At 47.4% G+C, this 15,910-nt stretch overlaps 1 protein-coding gene across 4 annotated transcripts in view; it reads right to left on the minus strand.

Moving 5' to 3' along the window:
* STS (steroid sulfatase) overlaps positions 1–15,910 on the minus strand; it is a 151,579-nt gene that overhangs the window by 120,023 nt on the left and 15,646 nt on the right. The window contains exon 1 of one of the 4 annotated variants that reach the window (XM_043895793.1): positions 9,452–9,551. The exons of the other annotated variants lie outside the window; for them this stretch is intronic. The gene's annotated coding sequence lies outside the window, so the exon portion shown is untranslated. Of the gene's footprint in view, positions 1–9,451; positions 9,552–15,910 lie in introns of those variants that run through there. 4 annotated transcript variants of the gene reach the window in all.

Consider the following 15,910-nt stretch of genomic DNA (forward strand, 5'->3'; position numbering starts at 1 on the left):
ATCACTCATTATCAGAGAAATGCAAATCAAAACCACAATGAGGTACCATTACACGCCAGTCAGGATGGCTGCTATCCAAAAGTCTACAAGCAATAAATGCTGGAGAGGGTGTGGAGAAAAGGGAACCCTCTTACACTGTTGGTGTGAATGCAAACTAGTACAGCCACTATGGAGAACAGTGTGGAGATTCCTTAAAAAACTGGAAATAGAACTGCCATATGACCCAGCAATCCCACTTCTGGGCATACACACCGAGGAAACCAGATCTGAAAGAGACACGTGCACCCCAATGTTCATCGCAGCACTGTTTATAGTAGCCAGGACATGGAAGCAACCTAGATGCCCATCAGCAGACGAATGGATAAGGAAGCTGTGGTACATATACACCATGGAATATTACTCAGCTGTTAAAAAGAATGCATTTGAATCAGTTCTAATGAGATGGATGAAACTGGAGCCCATTATACAGAGTGAAGTAAGCCAGAAAGATAAACACCAATACAGTATACTAACACATATATATGGAATTTAGAAAGATGGTAACGATAACCCTATATGCAAAACAGAAAAAGAGACACAGAAGTACAGAGCAGACTTTTGGACTCTGTGGGAGAAGGCGAGGGTGGGATGTTTTGAGAGAACAGCATCGAAACATGTATATTATCTATAGTGAAACAGATCACCAGCCCAGGTTGGATGCATGAGACAAGTGCTCGGGCCTGGTGCACTGGGAAGACCCAGAGGGATGGGGTGGAGAGGGAGGTGGGAGGGGGGGGATCGGGATGGGGAATACATGTAAATCCATGGCTGATTCATGTCAATATATGACAAAAACCACTACAATATTGTAAAGTAATTAGCCTCCAACTAATAAAAATAAATGGAAAAAAAAAAAAAAAAGAATGCTGTGGCTGCAGGCGTCATCCGTGCCAAGGCTGGAGAACCCTACTCTCGGGCCAACCCTTTGTCTTACTAATTCTTAAAGGCTTTTTCTTGACCAACGGTTGTCAACAAGGGGCGACTCTGCAGTCCTTTCCCAACGCCCAGCCCGCGGAGACAGTGGTGATACCTGGAGTCATTGTGGTTGTTACAAGCAGGCTTATGCCCTCAGCATCTGCTGGACGGTGTCCAAGGATGAGACAACGAAACATCCGACAACGCGCAAGACCCGTTCCACGACAAAGAATTCCGCAGCCCCACACGTCAGCTGCACTCAGGCTGGGAAATCCTGACCCAGAGGCAGACAAGCTCGCCAAAGGACAACCGTCCTTTCTTCTTAATGAACCAAAAATGGACTTGCTCCTTTTTCTTATGGAATCACATAGCTGGCCTTTCTAAGGTCAGGACAGGCCTTTCGCTTTCAATATCAGCTTGGGCCCTTATAACCCTGTCAGTCTATTTGAGTAAAGAATGCTTTGCCTTTCAGGCACACAGGTTGGGGGCAGGGGCCAGAAGCTGTTCGCTGCTGGACCCAGGGTCCAAGGGGCACAGCTGTTCTGCCCAGTTTTTCTGGCCACATTTAGGTTTCTGAGCATTTTCATATCATCGCAAAGCTTTAGACTATAGAAAACTACTGAGGTTTTAAGTAGTAAAAGCGGCTTCTAAGGGTATATGGGAGCATAGGATGGCACAATAAATGGGTAAAAGCCCACCTAATACAAACACCATCGGATGTTCATCGTCACCACGGGCTAAAAGGCACCTGCTGGCAATTGCCATTCCTGGTCCACGGTCCTGACATGCCAACACGTGAGGCCAGGTGGGTTTTAGAATTCAGAACTGTTTGGGTTTAAGAAGGTCGTGGCTTTTATTAAAAAAAAACAAAACTGATTTATTAAAATGATTCAAAGCCACTCCCCGCCCCCTTCCGAGCTGAACTGTCTTCAGGACAGTTTACGGCACGCATAACGCAGAGAGTAGTTTTCTACAGTGACGCATTCATCTTCACACCATCAACACCATTTAACAACAAGCAAAGGCTGTAACTGGCTGAGACCATGTTCACCGAACATTATGGTGATCATTTCAGAATAGGTACGGTGTATCAAATCATTACGCTGTTCATCAGAACCGTATACAATGTGAGAGGTCAACAATACATGAGTAAAACTAAAATTATCTATTCATTTGCCATTTAATAAAGAGGGAATATATATACATATGTTTATTCACCATTACTTTCATATATACTGGAGAAAGAAATGGCAACCCACTCCAGTAATCTTGCCTGGAGAATTCCATGGACAGAGGAGCCTGGTGGGCTACAGTCTGTGGGGTCACAAAGAGTCTGACATAACTGAGCGACTAATGTTATTTATTATTTAGAACTGTATATTCACCATTACCTTCCTATACATAGATATCTATATCTATATATTCACCATTACCATTACCTTCATATAACTATAATGTATCTATATGTATATATTCACCATTACCTTCATATATATAGATATATCTATATGTATATATTCACCAGTACCTTTACATATTTAGATATAATGTATCTATATATATATTCACCACTACCTTCATATCTATATATATTCAGCATTACCTTCACATATATAGAGATGTAATGCATCTATATATGTATATATTCACCAGTACTTTTATATACATAAATATATCTATGTATATATTCACCATTACCATCACATATATAGATATAATGTATCTACATATGTATATATTCACCATTACCATCATATATAGATACAATATATCTATATATGTATATATTCACCATTACTATCACATATATAGACATAACATATCTGTATATGTATATATTCACCATTACTATCACATATATAGACATATCTGTATATGTATATATTCACCATTACCATGATATATATAGATAAAATTTATTTATATATGCATATATTCACTATTAACTTCACATATACAGATACAATATATCTTCAAATATATCACGTAATTCACACACATTTTTATTTTTTGGCCACACCACACAGCTTGTGGGACCTTCAATCCCCAACCAGGGAACTGGGGGAACACTTGCCCCCTACACTGGAAGTGTGGAGTCTTAACCACCGGCCTGCCAGGGAAGTCTCAGCGTACACCTTTAGTGAAGGTTTGGACCACACCCCGCCATCACACATTAATAGTTCCGCAGTCGTAAACACAAGAGATCTGGGCATTCTCTCGGATAAAGAAAGAGTATTCGGCGCCACATCAGCTTCACATTCCTGGATTCAGAACGAGCATTGCTGCCAAACAAGCTGTGGAAACACTGGGCTTCCAGTCTTGGCCTGTCCTTCCTGGTTACGGACAAACGGCTGGAAGTGGGAGCGCAGAGCTTGGGGAGAAGAAGGTGAAGTAGGCAGGTGCTGGCCAGGCCCGCCTAGGCTGCAGAGCATCCTGGCCCATCCCGAGAACTGATGCAACCCCAGGGTTCCGTCCTCCTCTGTGACGGAGGTGGCAGGCAGGGACCCAAGAAACCTTGGCCCAGTGACTCAGCTCGGGCAAGCCGGGACATGCTCCAGCAGAAACGACGCGCTGCCAGGAAACCTGGGGAAGACTTGCCAACAGCACACCAGGGCCGTCTTCCGGCTTCTATCATAGACCCCGGGTGCTACTTCTCATCTCCGATTTAGAAGGTCTAACGAGGGGGTGCTGTGCCTCCCCGGGAAGCCTTCGGCAGCGTCTGGAGATATACCGGACCGGGCGGAGGTACGCAATGCTGTCTCTAAGTGGGAGGTTCTAAACCTCCTACAGGGCATGGGACAACCCCATATCAAAGGGACATGCGGCCCCAAACATCACCAGCGCTCAGACGGACGACTCCTGCTCTACCCCGAAGCTCTTCATTATCTCATGAAGAAGAGTTGATGGACAATGTTGTGTTCATTTCAGGAGTATTGCAGAGTGATCCAGGGTTATTGCAGGTTACATTCTGCCAGAGGTTATTGCAATGACCCATATAATGACTTATGGTAGGTTATTATAATGGCCATAATTCCCTATGCTATACAGTAAATCCTTATTGCTTATCTATTTTGTATATAGTACTGTGTCTCCACGAATCCTATACCCCTGATTTGTCCCTCCCTATGTCTCTCTCCCCTTTATTTGCTAAATCGCTTCAGTCGTGTCCAACTCTTTTCCGCCCTTACGGACACTAGGCCGTCAGTCGCCCGTGTCCACAGGGATCCTCCAGTGAAGAATCCTGGGGTAGGTTGCCGTGCCCTGCTACAGGGGATTTTCCCAACCCAGGGATCGAACCTGGGTCTCTGGAGAAGGAAACGGCCACCCACTCCAGTCTTATTCCTCGGAGAATTCCGTGGACGGGGAGCCTGGTGGGCTACAGTCCATGGAGTCACAAAGAGTCAAGCACGACTGAGTAACTCACACAACACATCTCTCTCCCCTTGAGTAACAGTTTATGTGTCTATTTCTGTTTTGTATACATATTCATTTGTATTAGTTTTAAGATTCCATATACAAGTGGCACACAGTATTTGTCTTTCCCTGTCTGACTTATCGCTAAAGAGTAAGACCCTCTATGTGCATCCATGTTTTTGCAATTTTATCCTCTATTTATGGCTGAGTAATATTCTGTTGTGTATATGTACCACATATTCTTAATCCAGTTGTCTGTGGGTGGGCACTTCCAACAGACATGCTTCCACGTTTTAGGTATTGTAAACAGTGTCTGGTGAAGCTGAAACTCCAATCCTTTGGCCACCTGATGCAAAGAACGGGCTCATTGGAAAAGACCCTGATGCTGGGAAAGATTGAAGGCGGGCGGAGAAGGGGACAACAGAGGATGAGATGGCTGGATGGCATCACCGACTCAATGGACATGAATCTGAGTAAACTCCGGGAGTTGGTAATGGACAGGGAGGCCTGGCGTGCTGCAGTCCATGGGGTCGCAAAGAGCTGGACACGACTGAGTGACCGAACTGACTGAAATTGTGCCTTGTGCATTGTTAAATGCTGATTCTCCGTCAGTGGTTATCACCTGGAGCTAAAGCAACAAGGCAAAACACCTGGAGACATTTCTGCTTGTTGCAACTTGAGAGGCGGTCTGAAATCAGCACGGAGCATGTAAGATGCTAAACATCCTCAATGCACACGGCAGTCCCTACAGCAAAGCGTCTTCCAGGGTTGCAGCTGAGAAACCCTGGGGCAGACAAATGAACTGTAAAGGAGAGCCCCCGGCCCCCGGCCAAACTCTCCAGCCAAGACTGTAGCCAAGACAACCCCTCTCCTGGAAACACGAAGAGGAACACTGACTCTGGGACCCATCTGCTGTGACCTGGGGGCTTTCCACCAGAATTGAAAGTCCATGGGACTTCCCTGGTGGTCCAGCGGCTAAGACTCCGCACTCCCAACGCAGGGGAACCCGGGTTCCATCCCTGGTTGGGAAACTAGATTCCACGTGCCACAGCTAAAGATCCTGCGTGCTGCAGCTGAGACCCAACGGAGCCAAATACGTAAATAAAAATGTTTATTTAAAAAAAGGAGAACAGCAAATCCAGCTGCTGCTCTAGCTGAGCCCAGCGGTGTGTCTGGCCCTATACTTCCTGTTCACGATGAGTGTCTAATGACCGCTGACGTCAGCTCTTGCAGTCTTTACAAGGTTTTTATTTTCCATCTCGGACAACCCTGGAGCTCACACGGCACGTGTGTTTCATCATCGCTCCCTCTTTTTTATTACCTGGATCCTGGGGTGCTGGGAGAGAGCGTGCTGAGTCAGTGACCGAGTTTTTCAGGGCTAACATCCAAACAAGGCAGGGAGTTTAACCAGCAGACAAGCGCCTCACAAAACAGCGGAGGTGGTGATGGGTCTGGCGAACACGGCTTGGAGTTTTTACCCACAACTTCTTTTAAAAATTATCATCTCATTTTTAAGATCTTTTTTTTTTTGATGTGGACCATTTTAAAGTCTTTATTGAATTTGTTTTTTTTGCCGAGATTCCTGTGGGAACTTAAGTTTCCTGATCAGGGATCTAACCTGCAACCCCCTGCATTGGAAGGTAAAGTCTTCATCATTGGGTCACCAGGGAAGTCCCTATTCACCATCTTTTTAAAAAAATTTTTATTCATTTCTAAAAAAATTCTACCAGTTTATGGCTACCAACCCATCTCCCTCCACCCTCATGGACGCATGCTCAGTCATGTAACCCCACAGACTGCAGCCCGCCAGGCTCCTCTGTCTATGGACCTTTCCAGGCAAGAATACTGGAGTGGGCTGCCATTTCTTTCTCCGATTTATTGTTCATTGGAAGATAACTGGTTTATGATGTTGTGTTGGTTTCTGCCACATATCGACACGAATCAGTCACAGGTATACACATGTCCCCTGCCTCTTGAAACTCCCTCCCACCTCCCACCCCATCCCACCCCTCGAGGTCATCACGAAGCACCAGGTTTGAGCTCCCAGCACCATATAGCAAATTCCCACTGGGTATCTATTTTGCACATGGTAGCGTATGGGTTTCAGTGAGACTCCATCCATCCATCCCTCCGACTCCTTTCCAGAGACCACAGTCTGTTCTCCACGTCTGCGTCTCCATTACTGTTCTGCAAATAGGCTCATCAGTACCATCTTTCTAGGTTCCGTATATGTAAGCTGATATTTGCTTTTTCTCTTTCTGACTTACTTCACTCTGTACAATAGGCTCTAGGTTCATCGACCTCATCACAATGGACTCAAATGTCTTCCTTTTCATGGCTGAGTAATATTCCACTGTGTATGTGCACCACAATTTTTTATCCATCCATCTGTCGATGGGCATCTAGGTTGCTTCCATGTCCTAGCTACTGTGACTTCCCCGGTGGCTCAGATGATAAAGCGTCTGCCTACAGTGTGGGAGACCCAGGTTTGATCCCTGGGTGGGGAAGATCCCCTGGAGAAGGAAATAGCAACCCACCCCAGTACTCTTGCCTGGAAAATCTTATGGACAGAGGAGGCTGGTAGGTTACAGTCCATGGGGTTGCAAAGAGTCAGACATGACTGAGCGACTTCACTTCTTCTTCCTAGCTACTGTAAATAGTGTTTTGAGGAACACTGCCCAGCCACAATCTTTTAGAGACAGTTTCTGGAGAAGGAAATGGCAACCCACTCCAGTACTCTTGCCTGGAAAATTCCATGGGCAGAGGAGCCTGGTAGGCTACAGTCCATGGGGTGGCTTTAAAGAGTAGGACACGACTGAGCAACTTAAAAAAAAATAAAAATAAAAGGGGGAAAAAAGAGAAGAAGAAAAAAAAAGACAGTTTCATTCAACCTTTTAAGGGATCCCTGCCAGATACTGTTTACCCTTTAAATACAAGTAGAGGGACACATTTTTTTCTCTCTTCTTTTATCTCTGAAAGCTTTTACACTTCTGAGTCCTGATAGCATCAGTTGTCACGTTACAATCTCATTATAAAGGAATATGGGGCAATATCTCAGTTGGCAAATAGGAATGTCCCTGCAAACACCAATTCACAGGAATAATCTCTCGGGTATCCTCACGTGGTTAGTGAACACACAGAGTGTGTTGGCAAATAATGATGACACAGAGGAATCTTTCAATAAAACAGCCTCACCATTTTCAGTGACATCATCTTAGATGACAAGCATTTCTATCAGTCCCTCTAATTCAATGTGCAAGGGACAGCAGACAGGAGAAAAACTGAGGGAGACAGGAAGTATGTTGACCCCCAGATAAGAAGAAAAGCAAGAAGTGGACATCTTAATTCATTCTGATTATTTGTTCACAAGAGAGACATGAAGCGTCAGGCTGAATGGGGTTCACATGCATTTCTCAGCCTCTATCTCTGGGAGAAAAAGCACATATTTGGTTGGCTCATAATAAGGAGGTTACGTGTGGCATACATTGCCAAGAACACATCGTCCCAAATGCTGATTTTCTGTAACTGATAGACATGCACAGAAAAAAAATGGTTGATTTCTGAACTGCAAATGCATTCCCTGTTTAACCCAGCTCCTTTATATAGACAGACGACACAGCCAAACCCTGGAGTAATAAACAGCACGTCCAAAAACACAACCATTGCAGCCAAAAAGAACCCAAGACGAAACTGTCCTGAGGACACATTGATCGACGCGCAAGCCTCTTAATTAGGAAACATGGTTCTTTGCCATTTCTCAGGACGCGGATTCAAGTGGTTCATGGCAGACTTATTCATATATTTAAGAAAGAAAAACAGATGTAAAGTGGAAAAAAGAAAAAAAGAAAAAGCAAGAAAATAGTGGACCTGCTATTCATTCTGCCTCCAAATTGTTTTGGAAAAAGCAAGCAGTTGCTTTTCCAAAGCAAGCTGAGAATGAAATCAGTCTTTCACAGAATCTGTTTCAGGGCACATGAGTCTTGTTTATATTCCTTGTATCGAACTCAGAGGCAGTGGTTCTGATATTATGGTTGGCAAGGCTAATTGTTTACGTGTCTCTCTTGAGATAAACTATAGCACAAAACGTACCTCTCTGCTCACTTCCTTTTCGAGTTCTTCCTCCTGAGCTCTCCACTACTCTTTTCTTTTTTAACTTTTAAAAATTATTTATTTGTCCATGCGAAGCGACATGGGGACTATCAGTTCCCTGACCAGGGATTGAACTCACTCCCCTTGCCTTGGAAGCACGGAATCTCAACCACTGAACCGCCAGGATGTCTAGTCACTGTTCTTTTTACCAAACTCGTGTTTAGGGCTTTCATCCAGAAAGAAAGACAAAAGGATGAATTGGCAATTGATTCCCTCTCCCACCAGACCTCCTTGTTTCAGAGCAAAAACAAATGACTACATATCAGATAAACCACTGCAGGTGGCTCTGCGGGTTTCTTCAAAAGGTAACACTCTTTTTTTTTTTGCAAGGTAACGCTTTCATTACTCCCACTCCAGATGGTTCAGAAATCTCTGTCTCATCCTTTGGCCACCTGATGCAAAGAGCCGACCTATTGAAAAAGACCCTGATGCTGGGAAAGATTGAGGGCAAAAAGGAGAAGGGGGCACAGAGGATGAGATGGCTGGATGGTATCACCGACTCGACGGACATGTTCAGTTCAGTTCAGTCGCTCGGTCGTGTCTGACTCTTTGCGACCCCATGAACCACAGCATGCCAGGCCTCCCTATCCATCACCAACTCCTGGAGTCCACCCAAACCCATGTCCAACTGCGGGAGGCACTGGAAGACAGAGAAGCCTGGTGTGCTGCCGTCCATGGGGTCACAAAGAGTCAGAGACAACTTAGCTACTGAACAACAACAACGAGACCGTCGACTTAATATAATCAAGTCGTGACCTGTAGGCTATTTCACTATCCCATAAAAGGAACAAAACAGGAAACTGTAGACGCCCTTTGAAGCTCTGCCCTAAAGTCCCTATTGCCAGGAGCCGTTTTCAGTCATCATTTATCTGAATCGCTTGGCAGTCGAGAAGCGGGTTGGGGGGGGCTGCGGAAACAAATGAATGCAACTCACCAAGCTATTCACGGTGAAACAGACAAGGTACCCGGACTTGATTGCAGGACCTCACGCAGCTTCTCCAACTGACCGCACGGGCCGACACCCCTGGGGCCCCCTGCCTGCCCGGCTTCTGAAGAGGCACCGCACGGCCCCGGGGAAGTTATAGGGAATCGTCACCCGGCTGTAAAGTCATCCCCGGACAACCGGTGAATCTCTCATAAAAAAGTTATCTCGGCGCACCTGAGTCTCCCTAACGCCCGAGTGCCTCATGCATAAATCAGAAGAGGAGTTGGGCTTGCTGGCCTCAGTCGTCACGCCCCGGGGTGGGGGGGAAAGGAATCAAAAGGACGCGACGGTCATCTCGGAGGACGTTTATGCAGCGCACTTCGGAGGTGCGCTAGGGCTGGCCCACGGCTGACAGGCATACCCCGGGTGTGGGTGGAGAAGGGGCGTGCGGAAAGGCAGTGGGGTGGGGGCGCTTGCAGGGACCACTGACCACCCGGTGGTCCCCAGTGCAGGGTTGGGGGGTGACAGGTGAGGGCGGGCACACAGCCTGCTCCATGCACAGCGTGTAGGAAACCATTCCCACCTCCCTGCCCATTGCCCCATATGCCGCACACGGAACCCCGAGGAATGCATTCCCCACCGACACCCTGGGTGAGGATGCTCAGCCAGGTCACTCACCCGCCCACCACGAACCTCGTGGGCAGGGTGGCAAGCACCAGAGAGGAAGTGAGCCCCAGACGCCCCTGCCCACACGTCTGGGGGAACATTTCTGCCCATCACAAGACAGCTCGCCCCTGTGTCTCTCTGGGGGCTTCCCTGGTGGCTCAGAGGTAGAGAACCTGCCTGGCCAGTGCAGGAGATGCAGGAGACTCAGGTTCGATCCCTGGGTGGGGAAGATCCCCTGGAGAAGGAAATGACAACCCACTCTAGTACTCTTGCCTGGAGAATCCCACGGACAGAGGAGGCCTGGCGGGCTGCAGACCATGGGGTCGCAAAGAGTCAGACACCACTGAAGCGGCTTAGCACGCACGTCTCTTTTCTCTATTTATTTGGCTCTGCCAGGTCTTCCTTGCGACACACAGAAGCATCTGCCTTAGTCGCCGTCATGCGGGATGTAGTTCCCTGACCTGGGATTGAACCCAGGCCTCCCGCATCGGGAGCGTGGAGTCTCAGTCACTGGACCACCAGGGAAGTCCATACCCACCGTGTCTCTCTTCCTATCATCATTTTCTATTGTTTAGGTTTAAGGGAAAAAAAGACTAACTCTGTCTTTGTTTTCATGATTCCACATCTATAAATAAAACATCAGTTTTAATTAATTTGCATGCCCCGGGCATTTGGCGGGTACTCCTATAATTAATACCCAAGGCAGCGGCTGCTGACAGGTTTCCCGTTCTTTATGGAAACCCAGGAATGACAGTAAGGTGAAGCCTGAAAAAAAAAAAAAAGATTTGAGCCTGAATAAGCATGACCCGGCTTCTGCAGTGGCTCAGTGGGCAAGAATCCGCCTGCAATGCAGGAGACGTGGGTTCGATCCCGGGATCGGGAAGATCCCCTGGAGGAGGGCATGGCAACCCACTCCAGTCTTTCTTGCCTGGAGAATCCCATGGACAGAGGAGCCTGCTGGGCTACGGTCCATGGAGTTGCAGAGTCAGACATGACCGAAGCAACGTAGCACGCACGCATGCATACATGACCCAGACATCATCCAAAGCTGACATTTGGTCTTTGGGGTGGGGGGGATGTCTCTATAAAACTTACTGGTCGGAGAGATGGTTCAAAGCGTGGCGTGGAGGTCACGATTCCAGCAAACCCTGTTGATGTTTGTGGTCGCAGACTGCTGTAAAGGTCAGACCACAATGCCTTTAGATTCTAAAACCCCTGGCTTAATTCTGGGGTAAGTCAGTTAGCCATCCATTCAGGTGCCGTCTTAGTGGTCCGAGGCCCCGGAGAGAACGAGGAAGGAGCCTCTGGTATCCTCATGGATCATTCCCTACCCTTATAGGTGCTCTTGGGTCTCTCCCAGCAAGGAATATGAAGGGAGAGACGACGTAAAAGGGCAGACCACACCCCTACGACCCCGTAGTGCCCAGAGATGGCTCCAGGCCTCTGGACGCTGACCCGCCCTCGGAAGAGCCTTGGGACAAATTCTTGGGACCTGTCCCAGCAAGTTTCCTCCCCAGCGGCAATTCCAGAGCCTGACGGTGGGTCCCTCTCATCTGGAGTCTCTCCCACCCCCAGGAGCAGAAATCCCAATGGCTGCAAGATCTTGGCTCTGCCCGTCGTCAGGGGTCACCGAGGTCAGCATCTCTGAGCATCTGGGCCAGCCCAGCTTTTACCAGCGCATCCCCCTGCTTGGTCCCTCAGGCAGGAATCAGCTTCTCAGGGCCCCAGAGCTCCAGCCTGAGGTCCCACCCTCTCTAAGGGGCCTCTCTGAGTCCTCACAGGGCAGAGGTAAAGCAAAGACTCGCCCCCACTCTCATACACACCGGGAGAGTCGGTTCAGTTCAGTCGCTCAGTCGTGTCCAACTCTTTGTGATCCCGTGGACTGCAGCACACCAGGCCTCCCTGTCCATCACCAACTCCTAGAGTTTATACAAACTCATGTCCATCGAGTCGGTGATGCCATCCAACCATCTCATCCTCTGTCGTCCCCTTCTCCTCCTGCCTTCAGTCTTTCCCAGCATCAGGGACTTTTCCAATAAGTCGATTCTTCACAGCAGGTGGCCAAAATATTGGAGTTTCAGCTTCAACATCTGTCCTTCCAATGAATATTCAGGACTGACTTCCTTTCGGATGGACTGGTTGGATCTCCTTGCTGTCCAAGGGACTCTCAAGACTCTTCTCCAGCACCACAGTTCAGAGCATCAATTCTTTGCTGCTCAGGTTTCTTTATAGTCCAACTCTCACATCCATACGTGACTACAGAAAAAACACACCGGAAAGGCAGGATTCTAATACCAAAGAAAGCTGTTATCTTCTCTCTCTCTTTTAAAATTCATTTATTTATTTTCAGTGGAGGCTGATTACTTTATAACATTGTGGTGGTTTTTGCCGTACATTGACATGAATCAGCCATGGGTGTACGCCCCAGCAATCCCACGGCTGGGCGTACACAGTGAGGAGAGCAGCCTTGAAAGAGACACGCGTCCCCCAGTGTTCATCGCAGCCCTCTTTACAACAGCTAGGCTGTTCTTTTCCGCTCCTGCTGCCAGAACACAGAGCCCACCGAGGTTTTGGCTGCCTGCATTAACTATTCCTCCAGGACTTTATTCTTTTTTTTTGCCCCTCAGCCAGCCCTTACTACCCTGCTACCATAAACTAGAGGGTTTACTACCCTGCTACCATAAACTAGAGGGTGCTACCCTCCCCACCCCAAGGATTTATTTTATTGAATGGAAGGCAGACTTGAAGTCAGGCCCCAGGCTACCCGTATGACTTCAGAAAAGTATACGAGCAGCCCTGAGCAGTGGTTGGCTCTTCTCCTGCATTCAAGGCGAGGTTCCTCACCAGATAGAGAACCAGGGTGCAGTGCATGGAAGGTAAATAGAGGCTCCTTCAGGGCCAGTTTTGGGGGGCCCCCCTGGTGGCTCAGACAATAAGGAATCTGCCTGCTAATGGAGGAGCCCCGGGTACAATCCCGGGGTCCAGAAGATCCCCTGGAGGAGAAAATGGCAACCCACTCCAGAATTCTTGCCTGGAGAATCCCCATGGACAGAGAAGCCTGGTGGGCTACGGTCCTGTGGGATCCCAGAGAGTCAGACAAGGCTGAGCAACTGACTCTTGGACCAGTTTTAGAGACTGGAAGTGAAAAGATTGCACCTGAACTGTGGAAGCCACTGTGCTCTGAGGTCAGGAAGAACAGAGGCTTTGTGTTATTCACCGTTGCAGGGAATTCCCTGGCGGTCCAGGAGTCGACTCCCTGTCCTGAAGGCAAGGGATGCGAGTTTGATCCCCAGTCGGGGAAGTAAGATCCCACATTCCAGGTACCTTCCAAACCCCACCCCCCGCCCCCGGCAGAACAGAAACCCTTGTAGAGGCCTAGAAATGGAATTGTTCAAGGCGGAACCTCGGGGTGTTCCACGCCTGTCTCACCACACTGATCACCGGGGGAACCCTCAAGCTGAAACCGGACACGCCTTCCCGCTTGGGACTCAGCAGAGGAGAGTCCAGCGGACAAACAGCTGAGGGCAGTCTGCCCACCCGAGGGCAGTCAGCCAAAGACTGGCAAGCCAAGACTCCTTCTCCAAGACCGAACCGAGGCTTGGCCCTGAGGGCGTTGAGTGGAGGAACTGGAATCTCAGGGCAAATCAGGCGGCTGGGGCCAGGGCGACTGGACATTCATGGGAGGTTCCTCTCGTGAGTCGGACGGGGGGCTGGAACCTCAGGATCCACTGGGCGGCTGCCTTATGATTATCTACAAGCAGTTTCTGTTCTCTCTGTATGCCTGGGACCAAGTGGCCACATTCCCGGGGTACGTGTTCTGCTGAGAATTTCAGGATGGGCTCAGCGAATCTTCGGCAGGCCAGCGCCACCTCCAAAAGCCCAGGAATGTTCACGAGTATATACAGAAGGGATAGAAAACCAGGTCCTGTGATACAAGAGAAGGGGGAAAAGAATACAGGTGTCTAACTGAGTCACCTTGCCGTACCGCAGAGATTAACACGACCCTGTAAATCAAGGATACTTCACGGAAACGTATAAAAGGAAAGCCCAGAAACGTGAACAAGTACATATACAAGGGATAAACAACAAGCTCCTGTGATACAAGAGAAGGGGAAAAGAAGACATGTGTGTAACTGAATCAGTTTGCTGTACAATGAAGTAAGCTTCATTGAAATGTATAAAAGTAAAGCCCGGAACTGTGAATGAGCATATAGAGGATGGATAAACAACAAGGTTCTACTATAGTAGGACCTCTACAGAGCATAGGGAACGCTATTCAATACCCCGTGATAAAAGAGAAAGGAAAATTACAGCAATAGAGAGACCAAGATCCTGACGCTGGGAAAGATTGAGGGCGGGAGGAGAAGGGGACGACAGAGGATGAGATGGTTGGATGGCATCACCGACTTAACGGACATGAGTTTGGGTAAACTCCGGGAGTTGGTGATGGACAGGGAGGCCTGGTGTGCTGCGGTCCATGGGGTCGCAAAGAGTCGGACGCGACCAAGTGACTGAACTGACTGAATGGAGAAACAGACATAGAGAATAGTCTTATGGACATGGGGAGAGGGGAGGAGAGGGTGAGACACATGGAGAGAGTAACATGGAGACTTACATGACCGTATGTAAAACACATAGCCAGCGGGAATTTGCTGAATGTCTCAGGAAACTCAAACAGGGGCTCTCTACCAACCGGGGTGTGGGATGGGCAGGGAGATGGGAGGGAAGTTCGACAGGGAGGGGATATATGTATACCGATGGCTGACTCATGCTGAGGTTTGACAGAAAACAGCAAAATTCTGTAAAACAATTATCCTTCAATTAAAAAGGTAAATTAATTTAAATTAAAAAAAGAGAATGGAAAAATGTATATATATATATGTCTAAGTGAGTCACTTTGCTGTACATCAGAGATTAACACAACACTGTAAATCAAGTAAGCTTCAGTAAAAAGTATAAAACGAAAGCCCAGAAATGCTAACTATTATACACAGGAGGACTAAACAGCAAGATGCCACTGTATAGACCAGGGAACTCTATTCGATACCCTGTGATAAAGGATAATGGAAAAAGAAGACTCAAAAGAATTTATATGCATAACTGCATCACTTCGTTGTATAGCAGAAGTTAACACAACACTGTAAATCAGCTCTAGCTCACTAAAAAAAAAAAAAATATATATATATATATATATATATATATATATATATATATATAAAAGGAAGCCCAGAAATGCTAACTATTATACACAGGATGAGTAAACAACAAGGTCCCATTGCATAGCACAGGGAACTCTATTTGTATCTGTGATAAATCATAACGAAAAAGAATATTAAAAAAAAAAAGAATGGAGGGCCTCCTTGCTGGCTCAGACAGTACAGAACCCACCTGCAATGAAGGAGACCCGGTTCTATCCCCGGTTCGGGAAGATCTCCTGGAGAAGAAAATGACAACCCACTCCAGTATTCTTGCCTGGAGAATGCCACGAACAGAGGAGCCTGGTGGGCTATGGTCCCTGGGGTCGCAGAGAGTTGGGCATAACTAACACTTGCACCTTTTTTCCATACATATGTGTAACTGAATTACCATGCCGTATGGCAGAAATTAATACCACCCTGTAAATAGACTCTAGTACAGTAAAAAATATGAAAATAAAAATAAAGCCCAGAATGCTAGAATATGACAACCACTGTTACATCTCTAAGTCATGTCCGACTTCTTGCAACCCCCATGGACCGTAGCCCGCCAGGCTCCTCCGTCCATGGGATTCTCCAAGCAAGAATACTGGAGTGGGTTGCCATT

The sequence above is a fragment of the Cervus elaphus genome, chromosome X (assembly GCF_910594005.1).
Source record: "Cervus elaphus chromosome X, mCerEla1.1, whole genome shotgun sequence".
NCBI classification, from domain to species: Eukaryota; Metazoa; Chordata; class Mammalia; order Artiodactyla; family Cervidae; genus Cervus; species Cervus elaphus.